Raw genomic sequence first — 14524 nt, 5'->3', positions numbered from 1 at the left:
GACCTCAGAAAAAAAATCAGGCATTTCATACAATTCTCTTTAGTCCCACTGTCTGAGAAAGAACATAAGATAGTTGGAATACAATTCTAGCAGAGTTTTACATTTTAGGTTTGTCTATTTTAATAATATTAATGTAATAACTCACCACATACACTACAGTTATAAAATAAATCCTTAGAAATATAGAAATACAGAACATACTAAGTCAGTGGGACAGGGAAGATAGCTCATGCAGAGACCTTAGCAAACAAGATAAAATAGATTTAAAAAAAAAAAAGTGTTGACCACTATTTAAGGAAATGCATGTAAAAATCAGGTTGTAATAATAAAAATAATGTGAAACATTGTGAAGATTAATCAATTCTGATGATGAAATGTGGACTGAAAGTATCTGAAGATTCAAAAACTAAAGCAGGAAAACTAATAGGAGGTAAATGCTTAATGTTAAGTAGTGAGGAAAACCTCATGTTATATTATGGTTTGGTGGTTCAAATAACATAAAAATAATTTATAAGAGATGGTAGAGGAGCTGGAAGTTAGATGTGGCCAGTTATAATTTTAAAGCCAATTAATAAATATCCATGTCTTTACCTAGACTACCCTACCTTGACTATGGCAATAAGCCTTCAAATGACCCTCTCACTTTCTAAACTCTCTCACTTGGTTATCAGGCTTCTTGCCCAAATCTGCCATTACATCTCTTTCTCCTTCATGCATTCATATTTCATAAGGTCCCACTGAATGCCGTCTGTTTACCATGAGGCCTTCTCTGATAACCAGCTGTCAGTGAATATCTCCCTCCTCTAAAATGTCATACAACTTTACCAGCACCTTTCTTATTTATGACTCTTAGAACTTTCTACTTTGTATTTTAGTGACTAATGCACATTTTTACTACTTCTTCACTAGTCCATAAATTTCTGAGGGTGAAATTTTACTTTTACTGTACACTCTGCCAAGCGTATTATAATAGCCAGCTCATAGCAGGTGCTCAGTTGATCTGTGTAGACAGTACATGGTTTTCAAGACAGTTTCTGTACATGAGATTCTGGAGAGCATTCACCTTTCCCTTTTCTCTCCTTGTCTGCTTTTCTAAACTTGGCTGGGAGGCCAACTCAAGACAGTTCCTCATGAAGCTTTCCATCACCCCTGAGTTCAAAGTGGTCTCTTGACTGACATAATCCCATGTATTCAACATCTAAAGTGTTTGAGTCACCACACCAGGCCACATGTGCTATTCAAATGGTAGGTCACCATTTTCATGTGTATCAACCTCCCTCGCTCAAGATTATGAACATTTCAAGAATAGGGATCACATTTTATAAATTTTAGTACTTACCATCCTTTAGTCTTTATTCTATATTTAGTAGCTACTGTCAGCCCACAGTCGTGTTTCATATCTGCTGCTTCTTTTGTTGCTGAAGTATCCTGAGCATTTAGAACACCGCTGGTACATAGTAGGTTCTACGGAAATACTTGTTGCATGTGGTTGAATGAATTAGAAGTAGAAGATGATTTCTAGAGAGTCTGAGTGAAAGGTTGGCTCTTTTTTTTTTTTTTTTTAAGATTTTCATTTTATTTATTTGACAGACAGAGATCACAAGTAGGCAGAAAGTCAGGCAAAGAGAGAGGAAGGGAAGCAGGCTCGATGCGGGGCTCGATCTCAGACTCTGAGATCATGACCTCAACCAAGGCAAAGGCTTTAACCCACTGAGCCACCCAGGAGCCCCAAGTTGACTCTTTTAACAACTGCTTTCAGGAGCTGATTTCTTAGCTGTGGGAAATAGAAAGCAGGGTGCACACCTGTGGGCAACAGGCTCACGTGTGTAGACATATCCTTCATGATCCTCATTTTACTTTTTCTTCGGCATACTCCCTTTAGGAGCCATATGTCAGATCAGAGTGGTCTCTACTTGGAAATATTTGATCATTAATTGTGTAGATCAATTATGCCATTTCCCCCTCAGCCAAATGATTTTTTTTATGGCTCTCCTGAGTCAGTATACCCAGCATTTCTCAGCATATTTTAGTCAGTTTGAATCATGACAGATAACTTTGTCTCCTTCCACTCATTATTAATAAGCATATGATAATTCACCAAAGCATGGAGGTGTTGGTTAAGCTAGAGTGCTTTGAGCTCATGTAGCTAAATGCAGTGATACTTAATCATATGAAGGCTTAGTTTAGAACACTGGTCTTCATTTCTCTTTTTGCTGTTGGAGCCTTACCCTACAGGAGCCTTCCTTCCTTTCTTCTGCTACTTGCTGAAGATACAATGGGGAATAAGTCAGAAATACCTCCAGTCCTAGTGGAATTAAATTTTTAGAGGAGATGACACTTTTGGAGAAGACTGATGTTTACTATTTTTATTACAATTGCTATACATGCATCAAAGAAGTACAGAGAAATATGAGAGCTTACAGAAATCTATCCTGGTTGTATGGAAAAGGGGCAATGTTGTTAGGGTTGAGTCATGAAGAGCTAGTCAGAAGTAAGGAAAGTAAGAGGAGGAGAGAGAAGGGAAATGTTCCAGGAAGAAGGAAGCAAGGGGTTAGTTCCCTTGAGGGGTCTCTTCACCCTGTATTCTTCAGCTAACGAGAATGAATATCTTGTTCATTAAATTAAGTTGGCTTAAAGAGGTTTTTGACTTATAACATAATAAATACCATAGCATGTTAATATAAAATTGTATACATGTATTTGAAAGCCTGCATTTTCTTCCATAAATTAAAAATAAATCAAAACATGTCAAATCCTGGCCATATGATATGTAGGAAATCTCTTTTTCTTAACCTACCCTAATTTATAGTAATTTGGAGGGGGGCAGGCATCAGTTTAAGTCCTTTTTTTATACTTAAGATTATTTCAAAGTCAAGCTAATGGGAACACTCGTCATTTGCTCTGTTAAATTTTCAAGTATTTATTAGCTTCTGTCCTCAAGAGAACAGACATTATTAGTCATTTTCATATTGGTGATTTTTTAATCAACTTTTAAATGGATGTTTTTTGAAAAGATTTTCACAATTTCTAGTTTCTAGATTAATTAATGTTTCATAAATAAATCATAGTACCCTAGATATAATCCTTGAAAGCCAGATTAAAGAGCATTAAAATATAAAAACAGGTAGGGGAAGAAAACTTCACTATAAGTTAATGAAAAGGATATAATTTAGTTGAAAGAAACAAAATAATGTCAAATTGAAAATTACCATTCTGTTCTACAGTTCATATGGAATGTGACTTTCTAAAGGCTAGAGTTATTGGATTTTTATTCATATTAAGATTTGGGCCCCTTCTAGAGGAGTGAAAATTTTATGTAACTCTTAAAACCATGGAATATATTTTGGAAAAATATATGTCTAATTTTTATTACTATAGCTATTTCTAGTGAAAAATATCCTTTGGTCCGGGAATGAGAAAAAATCATAATCATTCTATGTGCACTCTTTTTGCTCATAAAACTAAACAAGTCTAATAGACTAAAATTTATCTAAGTCACAACTATCTCATTAGTGGCATTTTTCTTGCAATAAGATCACAAAGGATATTTTCATCTCTTTCAATTCAGCAGTCAGCTCAAAGTCCCCTAATAGAAGGCTGCATTACTCAAGACTATAGTCTTGCCACTTTTAGTAGCATTTATTTTTAACTTCATTCTGTGTTAAGTGAAACAGAATAGGTATCGCCCTTTATAGGTACAGAGGGGAAAATGAGAAACCTTGGTTCTTTTTTCACGCCAGAGAGAACCATCAGACCTAACCCCATTACTTTTCCTTTATGTAGATAAGAGAATGACCATCTTTCAGGAAACATCATGACTTCTTTGCTTAAAAATGTTTCAGAATTTCTTATTACCTCTATCAAATGTTCTTAAACTTAAACCTGAGCATCAGATTCACCTGCAGGGTTTATGGAATCATGGATTGCTGGACCTGCCCCAGAGTTTCTGATTCAGTAGGTCTGGGATGGGGTGCATACACGGAGAATCCTGGCCTACAGGATAAAGACTAAAATTCTAATTATGCCCGGCCCATCATAATCTGAAGGCAGCAGAAGTCACTTGGGCTCTGGGATTAAAAATGCTGGGTTCAAAGTTCTGCCACTTACTCACTCTGTGACGATGACCAAACTACTTTGTCTGTAAAATAGGGCTACTAATTATATTTCTCTCTTAGGATTGTTATGAATATTATATGAAATGATAATTTGCAATATGCTAAAAAACAGTGCGCCTACTATAGTAGGTTCCAGATGAATATGAGCTATTATTGTCATCATCATCTTTCCAATTTTTTCTTGGCTAAATATTTTATTTACAAGCATATCAGATTTATTCTAAACGATAGTTACATCATAGCAAATTTTATGTCTTTGAAATGTCTTCAGATGTCCAGTTTTCTCAGTATGGTCCCTATCCTTCTCCTACACCCTTCCCATCTTCATCTACTTAACTCCTATTCATTACTGAGATTTCATCTTCTGTGTAACTTTCCAGGGAGGTGCAGACCACATGCCCCAAAGGACAGCACTCTCGTGAAGAAAACCTTGTGAAGAAAACCTTGTGAAGAGCTTTTGCCCTTTAACTAGAAAAATGTGCCAAGACTGGAGCAGTAGCCCAGCACCCTGCATCATAGGTAAATGTGGGAACAATATTAGAGAATGTTACACTAGTTCGTTAAAGACAAGTCAGCCCAAATTCTCCACTGATTAAACCCTGAAGTGATCCTGTATGCTTTATGGTTTAGAGATTCCCTGAATGGGAATTTTAATGGAGATTCTCTATACATTACATTCCTGACTTGGTTTGTACTCTATTTGGTCATCATTCCCACTCCAGCCACCCAATTAAATGCTGAAATTCTTTCTCCTTTCATAAAATCAAGTCAGTGCAGAATTATATACACTATTAGCTTTCAGTCGAATCTACACGAGAAGGAAACCATAATTGCCATTTCATAAAGCAAAGAATAGCTAAAAATCTATCTCCTGTTCTTAAAAATAAGTACTTAGTGCTTTGCATACCTTATCTCAATTACAATAACTCTATTTGGTAACATTATTATGCTCATTTTACAGAGAAAGAATCTGGCCTCAGGAAAGGATCTGAAGTCATCAAAAAGTAAGTCATATCGTATTTCTGTACCCATGCTTTTAACTACTGTGCTATGTTGGTTATACAAAATAGCCATACTCCTCAAAACACCGGTAAAAACACTATGTTGGCATATGCTTCCAAATTCTTCTTAGCCTTACTATGTTTACGTATTGAAACAATCGTAGAATGGCATATCTAAATATAAAAGAAATTGAAATCCTTATTTTTTTTCTTAGTTATATCATTTTATTGGTTTTTTTTATAATTTTTTATTTTTTATAAACATATATTTTTATCCCCAGGGGTACAAGTCTGTGAATCACCAGGTTTACACACTTCACAGCACTCACCAAAGCACATACCCTCCCCAATGTCCATAATCCCACCCCCTTCTCCCAAACCCCCTCCCCCCAGCAACCCTCAGTTTGTTTTGTGAGATGAAGAGTCACTTATGGTTTGTTTCCCTCCCAATCCCATCTTGTTTCATTTATTCTTCTTGTACTCACTTAAGCCCCCATGTTGCATCACAACTTCCTCATATCAGGGAGATCATATGATAGTTGTCTTTCTCTGCTTGACTTATTTCGCTAAGCATGATACGCTCTAGTTCCATCCATGTTGTCGCAAATGGCAAGATTTCATTTCTTTTGATGGCTGCATAGTATTCCATTGTGTATATATACCACATCTTCTTGATCCATTCATCTGTTGATGGACCAACAGCAAGACAGAAGAAAGAGAAATTAAGGAGTCAATCCCATTTACAATTGCACCCAAAACCATAAGATACCTAGGAATAAACCTAACCAAAGAGACACAGAACCTATACTCAGAAAACTATAAAGTACTCATGAAAGAAATTGAGGAAGACACAAAGAAATGGAAAAATGTTCCATGCTCCTGGATTGGAAGAATAAATATTGTGAAAATGTCTATGCTACCTAAAGCAATCTACACATTTAATGCAATTCCTATCAAAGTACCATCCATCTTTTTCAAAGAAATCCTTATTTTTATACAATATGACCTGATATATTCCTTTGATAGGCAGAACTTCACCAAAGGTTGTAGCTCTCATTTGCCACTCACATCTCTCCGCAGTGTGGAGCAACAGCAACAAAAAAATAAAACCAAAATGTCCAGTCTTGGTACATTTTTCCAGTTAGAGGGCAAAAGCTCTTCACAGGGTTCTCTTCTTGAGAGTGCAGCCCCAAAGGACAGCATGAGTCACAGCTCTTCCATGTACTCAGCAGATACTCACTATGTAACTGCTGGGCCTGTGGTCTGCGCCTCCCTGGAAAGTTACATAGAAGTTGAAATCTCAGTAATGAATAGGAGTTAAGTAGATGAAGATGGGAAAGTGGGCACTTTCTGGGCTTGTCTGACCCACTTCTCTCCAGGCTGTACTAGCAGCCTTTCCACACACCATCATCATTGAACTTATCAAATGAGAATTGCCCATGTCAGTTGTCATCTGCTTCTCCCCGCTCCCCACCGTGTTAGCTGATAGAACCAAACTGAAGAAATTAAAAAACATTTAAGCATCAGAATGTGTGGATTAGCGCTCACTGACAAACTCAAGAACACAGAGTCTTCACAGTATATGCGTAGCCCAAGTTAATGGAAGTTCTTGATGCTACTCGATGATTTAAGAAGTCAGAGGGATTGACCAGCCGGAATCCTAAATAATTGCATCTCTAAAATACCATTTACTGGAAGTCACTCTTTTTCCTTAAAAATAGTCATCTAATAGTCTCAGCAGAGAAGCCTTAGCAAATTCTTTAAATTCCAGGCATTAGACCTCTTTTCAGAAGGAAACCTGAAATTGCATGACAGGGGTCCAGCCACAATCATAATTTCTTTAGATGCTTTACATTCTCTTCACTGAAACTTGGCACTAAGTGATATCCCTAGTAGCACAAGTGTATGATTTGAAGAAGAGTCATATGTTCAGCTTCTTGCTTTTTAAACCCAGGAGAAAACAAGTTGTTTTATCTATTTGGGGTTAGTATGAGGAACCAAACCAGAAAGGGATTTTAGTCTTCTCTGTATGTTGTAGTTATGGGGAATTCCCTCCTTTAGATCACAAAGGGGGCCATTAGAGACAGACCTTTTTTGGCCTTTGAGTTAATGTAACTTCTCTTTAAAATAAATTAAAATTTCTGCCTTCAAGTCTCCTCCTCCTCCAAATACATTCTATACACAAACTCAAATGGATTGATATTTTATATCTAATTAAAAATAACTGCAAACGTGTGTCATATGTCACAGTGGACATATATCAACAATGTCTTTCAGCTTAAACTCTAGGGAAGAAAGATCTCAAATGCTATGCATGAGTATTCAGTAAGTCTGTGGCTCATTCAGTTACAAGTTAAGATTCAGAAAGGAGTACACACAAAAATAAGAGAATAAACAAATAAAATGAATTTCTAAAGCCATGGAATGCTTATTATTCCTTCTAACTATGTATCTCTATAGACTAAACATGTAATTGAAAAAGTGAAAATACAATTCGGTTATTTTATCCACATAATACTGAGCAATATTTAAAATTTTCTCTCAAAGAGACTAAGGTTTCTAGTTATTTAAATATATGCAATATTGTATTAAGGTTGTATGAGAGAATTATTTCTGTTCTTTACAAATTAGATGATTTATTTTCTAAAATTACTTATGAAGGAAATGACCAACGATGCCCAGTGATAATGCAAAAATAACTTACCACTTGTTTGGGAAGAAATGTAAATTTCCTAATTGTAGCTTGAAATATATATACAACTTACAAATTTAGAATAGTATTTTTTTCAGTGTTCCAAAATTCATTGTTTATGCACCACACCCAGTGCTTCATGCAATACGTACCATCCACAATAACTACCACCAGGCTCACCCCATCCCCATCCCCCCTCCAAACCCTCAGTTTGCCTCTCAAAGATTTTATTTATTTATTTGTCAGAGAGAGAGAGTGCACAAACAAGAGGAGTTGCAGGCAGAGGTAGAAGCAGGCTCCCTGCTGAGCAAGCAGCCAGATGCAGGACTTGGTCCCAGGATCCTGGGATCATGACCTGAACTGAAGGCACATGCTTAACAAATGACCCACCCAGGAATCCTGGAATAGCATATATTTTATGCCTGGAAATGCCATCAAGGAAAGGATACGAGAGGAGTAGATTTCGGATAAATAGAACAAAATTTGTAGAAAATTAATATTCTAAACATTGCAGTCTCAAGGATAACATTGATTAACAAAGCACTACTGAACCTACTTCTCCATGGTAGACTCATGGAAATAAAGGAAAGGGAGATTTAGTTTTCATGGGCTCTCATCCTGATCTGGACCATAAATCTGCTTGGCAAAACCTCCTGAAAAAGCCAATAGGGCCCCTTTGGGAGGATTTGGAAAGGCCTCCAGGAGAACTTAAAAGAAAAACCCTACTGTCTCCTCCAACTCTGATAACTGATGTATATGACATTCTGTATAAATTGACATCCCAACTCAGCTAAAAAGCTATGGTTTTAATTTTAAAAAAGCTTGAATTCTGATTTATTTCACAGGATAGCAATCCTATCCATGTTTCTAGAATTTGTATAATGAAATGCAGAAATGAATTCAGCCTAAAATTCTGAATTTGTATAATAAAATACAGAAATAAATGCAGTGTACAAAGTCTAAATTCAAGCCTAACTGAATGCATTTTTATAAAATGAAGATTATATTAATAGAAGATCAGTGATCTTCATAGAATTTCACAAAAAGTTGACATTCAGTCAACAAAATTATGTCTTTGTTTACTCTTATTTTCATCAATATGAAATTTTCCAAAGACTGGAATGTCTACAACTGCTTCCCAGACTACAGTTCATTGAAGAACATAAATTGTGGATCATATTCTTTCCTAGAACACTTCTGCTTTAGTTCAATGGAAATTAATTTAATTCAATTAATTCAAAAATCCTGCATCTGTACAAATTCACTTATGCTCTCAGTATGTGGTTATTGTTTCACTAAAAATGTTAGTTATGAGATAGTTTGTCTGTTAGATGTTTTGTTGTCTTGTACTTGTAAGCATAATGATATAGAATTTCAAAAGATGTCAAGTAAAACTCTCCTGAGGGATTTAAACAAAGGAACATGTCTAGCATCAGAGCTTTGACAACAGCAGTTATATTTGATTTGATTGTAAAAAAAAAAAAAAATACATGTTTTAAGTGTTTGAGTAATATCTGTGCCAGAATTGAATAGGAAATGGCAGAAGCTTAAGTTCTTTAATCTACATGAGCTAATGGGTTCTTATTCACACACCAGTTATAAATTAGAAGAAATGTTTCCTCTTCAAAATGGACTACTGTGTTCATCAGTTTACACAAAGGAAACTGGAATAGTTCATAGGAGTTTAGAAAAGCAGCTATATACAGAACAAAACAAAAACAGAAAGAAAATGGCTTATCATCTAACTTAAGAATTATTGTCTAGTTGGTATCGATTTGCATAGTTGCAATCATATCAAACAAAGGCCTTCCCCCATAGATTAACATTCAGTGGTCAAGAACTGACAAGATAGAATGTAAACCACAGACAACTGGTCTGCTTTGGGAAATAAGGAGAAGAAGAGATGAGCAAAGGGAGGGTACTATTATTTAAAAAAAAAAAAAAGAAAGCAAGACAAAATTATTCTGAAGTGACTGTTTCATTATTAGGCATTATACCCCTATGCAGGGATTATTATTATTATTATTTTTATTCTTGTATTTTAATATTTTGAAGGGTATTTGGTTGGCAACCTTAATTCCTGAAAACTGTTTACCAAATCTTTTGTCTTGGGAAAATCATTTTGGTCAAGTCATTGTTTAAGTACACTGGCATTTTCCATCCAGCATTTGGATAGTGGGGGTTCCATGTGTACTGGAGAGGACTGGGGGTATCACTAGGGCTTCTGGGCAACAGCAGGCAATTTCCACAGAGTGAAACAAGTAGCATGGGGGACTGGAAGATTTCAGTGTACCGAAGAAAGGAATTATGCTACTGTTTATGTCAGAATATGTAGAAAGATAGCACTGCTGTATGCCTTTAATCATTTTAATTGGCAGCAGTCAAAATTTCAATAAAACAAATCTTAAGAATACTGTTCGTACAACAGATTCAAGTGACCTTGAATGTTTTTTAAACTCACAATTTATCATGAACAAACCCATACTGGGTTCATATTCAATGCATTAATCATCAACTTTATAAAATAAGCTACATAATAAAATTAAATTAAATCTCAATTTACCAAAACATTAACATGCTAACAACTTTGTTAAGTCACAGTGTAAAAACGAAATGCATAAAACACTGGAATCACTATACCAAACAATGTAATTGAAGTTAAAACGTTATTTTCTGTGGTTCTTTTAGAGAAAATAACAAGTTGTTTACTTTAATGCAGTGACATTTTATTTTGTGATTAATTTTAAAATAACATTGTAAAAACTACAAACTCATTTTAATTTGACAAGCATTTGGTAATTAATTTTCAAACAATGCTGTGGGAACCCAGAAAGCACTCTTCCTTTGACATGTATTTTATAATTTATTTTAAAACAATGCTGCACAAATCTGTAAAGGCATAATTCATTTGGGAGTTCATTAATTATGCAAATGAGTTGCAATTAACAAATCTGTTCCAAGGATGGCATTTGCATAATAATGAACTTCATGTTTGTGACATTATTTAATAAGATACCTTTGTGCATTTTTAAACAAAACACTCCTGTGAATACTATATGATGAGTTGGGGTTGAAAATGGACATCTACTCCATGAGATTCAAAGCTGTATGCAGAAAAATGTTGTTAAAATAAACAGAATTATATATAATTCAAGTAATAAATATGGATATTCCATTTAAAGCACAGGGGTTTTGATTAATCTCAGCTTCCCTAAATAGCATAACACTTTAATTTACATTTATAAAAACCAATATATGAATAAAGCTAAAGCAAGCTGAATCAAGCAAAACTATAAACTCCTATTTAATATTTCAAGTGAAGGTAGTTCATATACTATACACATGAATCTTAAAATATGTATTTTTCAATTGAAAGAGAAATGTAACATCGAATCAAAGACCCGTCCTTTCTCAGGGCTTATGGCAGAATGGCTACGAAAGTCAGATGATATTCATTTATTCGGTCAGTATCATTTATTGAGAATCTACAGTGGTCAGACTGTCTTCAAGATAGGGCAGATCAAAAGAAGAATAAGACAGGGCACCTGGGTGGTTCAGTTTGTTAAGCATCTGCTTTTGGCTCAGCTCATGATCCCTGGGTCCTGGGATCGAGTCCCACATCAGGCTCCCTGCTCACTGGGGAGCCTGCTTCTCCCTCTCCCACTCCCTCTGTTTGTGCTCTCTCTCTGTGTCAAATAAATAAAATCTTGAAGAGGAAGAAGAAGAAGGAGAAGGAGGAGCAGAAGAAGAAGAAGATGAAGATGAAGAAGAAGAAGAGGAGGAGGACGACAAAGAAGAAGATGATAATGACATAAGTCTACCTTCAAGTGTCATGAAGCCTAATGAGGGACACAAATATATAAACACCAAAACTCAATGAAAGTTATCTTAGAGAGAGAAATGCTAAGTGTTACAGGAGTTCAGATGATAAGAATAAGAAACTCAATTTGGTGGAATTCAGGAAGTTCTTGAAGATAAAAAAAGGGACAAAATATTTTGAAGGATGGAAAGACGTTCACCAGTAGGTAAAAATATCAGAGTATTTGAGAAAAAAGAAGCAACATACACAGAGTCATGAAATAGTGAATGATGGAGATGTGTTTAAGAAAATGGTAAGAAGGTCACTGTGACTTGTAGCAGATGATAGGGCTGGGGAATAAGTGCTTTTGGAGCAGGACTATCAGGAGTCTCAGAGATCTAGTTTGAAATTTTAAAAAGATAATGAGAACACTGTTACAGTAGATGGGCTTGGGAGGGATAGAACAGTGGGCAATTTTCTCTGCAGCTAATCAGCAGATAGTATCTTGAATGATCTGTGATGCATATTTTGAGTATCGGGTGAGATCAGATGACTTTGTAAGCCAAGTACTTGCTATTTCAAATTGATGTAAGTCTGTCATGACCATAAGATTTTATGATTCTATCATATGTTTTTCCTAAGTACTTGTTCTTTACTTGTGCTTTAAGCCTCTCCAGTCACATTTCTGTTTGATGCCAAAAATCTCTTAGAAATGACTCCATGGCCCAACTGCACCATCTTTCTGTAGCTAGAGAGTCTAAAGTTTATCCAGACTTCAGAACTATATCCTCATAGCTTGGAAATTTAAGTAAATAAGTAACAATGAGTGATACTGGAGCCCAACCAGTCAGGCAAACTGGTAGTACCTTTAGAATTACTTGGTATTCTTTGCTGAGTTTTATTTCAGAATCTCGTGGTAGAAAGAATAGTTGAAAGAAAGAAAAAGGGTGGGCATGCAAGTTGGTGCAGCCACTTTGGAAAACAGTGTGGAGATTCCTTAAGAAATTAAAAATAGAGCTTCCCTATGACCCTGCAATTGCACTACTGGGTATTTACCCCAAAGAAACAGATGTAGTGAAAAGAAGGGCCATGTGTACCCCAATGTTCATAGCAGCAATGGCTACAGTCTCCAAACTGTGCAAAGAACCAAGATGCCCTTCAACAGATGAATGGATAAGGAAGGTGTGGTCCATATATACTATCGAGTATTATGCCTCCATCAGACAGGACGAATACCCAACTTTTGTAGCAACATGGACGGGACTGGAAGAGATTATGTTGAGTGAAATAAGTCAAGCAGAGAGAGTCAATTATCATATGGTTTCACTTATTTTTGGAGCATAAGAAATAACACAGATGTCATGGGGAGATGGAGAGGAGAAGGGAGTTGGGGGAAATTGGAAGGGGAGAACGCTGAAAAACAATTTGAGGGTTTCGGAGGGGCGGAGGGTGGGAGGTTGGGTGAGCCTGGTGGTGGGTATTAAGGAGGGCACGTATTGCATGGAGCCCTGGGTGAGGTGCATAAACAATGAATTCTGGAAGACTGAAAAGAAATTTAAAAAATAAATTAAAAATGAAAAGAAAGAAATGTCCTGATACTAAAATTTAACAGCACTGCTTTTAACTCAGAGGCAGGTTTTGTTTGTATTTAGTTTAGTTTCATTTCTTTTGTTTGTATTTTGTATAAAGATAACCATTTTTTTCAGCTTCAATTTTTTAAGTAAGCTTTTTTTTTTCCCCCAGCTAAAAAGGAGGTAGACATTTACTACCTCTTAGTCATTTAGCACCCCTTCTCCACTCTTCTCATTCTTTTCTTTGGAGAATTATCTTTTCCCCATTGTATGCAGTTCTACTGGGTTGCTAAAGCTAGGTACTCTCACTTCTATTTCTTCCACTAGATTCCATTAGGCCTTGAAGTTTAAGAAAAATGCTACTTGGAACAAATACAATTTAAACAAAGGAGAAGAGTCCAGGTGAAGGCTCTATACTGTCAATGGTCATTTCTAATAATGGCTTTGATCCCTGGTAACTAGCAGTAGAGGTTGAAAGCTCCCCCATTTATTTATTTTGGAAAGGGAGAAGTGGGAGAAGGGGTAGAGGGAAAGAAAGAACCTTTGGCAGACTCCACACCCACCAAGGAGCCCATGCAGGGTTCAATCTCACACCCCTGAGATCACACCGTGAGCCAAAACTAAGAATCACATGCTTAACCGACTGAGCCATCCAGGTACCCCAGAGGTTATAAGCCTTTTAGAAGATTACAGAGACACAGAGAAGTCAACTCAGTCTGCTCTCTTCACCTTGATACCATCTCCCTAACCTAGTTTTGCCCCTACCTTCAGAAGGACTAAACAGACAGACCTGTGTTGTGGCATCTCAAATCAGGAATTGGTAGCTCAGCCTGATAGTAGTGATCCTAATGTCAAAAACAGATCCTAATGTCAAAAACAGCTGGGTGACTCAGTGGGTTAAAGCCTCTGCTTTCGGCTCAGGTCATGATCCCAGGGTCCTGGGATTGAGCCCCGCATCGGGCTTTCAGCTCAGCAGCAAGCCTGCTTCCCTTCCTCTCTCTCTGCCTGCCTCTCTGCCTATTTGTGATTTCTGTCTGTCAAATAAATAATAAATAAAATCTTAAAACAACAACAACAACAACAACAGATATACCTGGTATTAGCCGTAAGACCTTGAACCTCAGGGCCATTGTATCTGTCCCGGACAACTAGCTAGTTAAAAATTACTTCCAGCTGTCACTGAAATGCACCAGGAAAAAGCATTTTTTTTTAAATTATGGCACTATAGTAACTGCATTGTCAATGACCATTAAAATAACAATTATGTTTGTTTATCATGGCAGGAATTATATAACTTTAGATATAAGAGATTTCAGGATGAAAACTTCCATCAGGCCCCTGGATAT

General features: G+C 36.3%; 1 protein-coding gene across 15 annotated transcripts in view; it reads left to right on the top strand.

Moving 5' to 3' along the window:
• The window catches only part of ITGA4 (integrin subunit alpha 4), a 220344-nt gene that overhangs the window by 47280 nt on the left and 158540 nt on the right, over positions 1 to 14524 (top strand). For 9 of the 15 annotated variants that reach the window (XR_014300466.1, XR_014300467.1, XR_014300468.1 and 6 more), the window contains 2 exons: positions 4496 to 4634; positions 5077 to 5119. The gene's annotated coding sequence lies outside the window, so the exon portion shown is untranslated. The remainder of the gene's footprint in view (positions 1 to 4495; positions 4635 to 5076; positions 5120 to 14524) is intronic. The other 6 variants (XR_014300465.1, XR_014300471.1, XM_082690224.1 and 3 more) reach the window with 1 other exon arrangement.

The sequence above is a fragment of the Mustela nivalis genome, assembly GCF_964662115.1.
Source record: "Mustela nivalis genome assembly, chromosome: 11".
NCBI classification, from domain to species: Eukaryota; Metazoa; Chordata; class Mammalia; order Carnivora; family Mustelidae; genus Mustela; species Mustela nivalis.
This window is presented reverse-complemented; position numbering and strand designations above follow the sequence as displayed.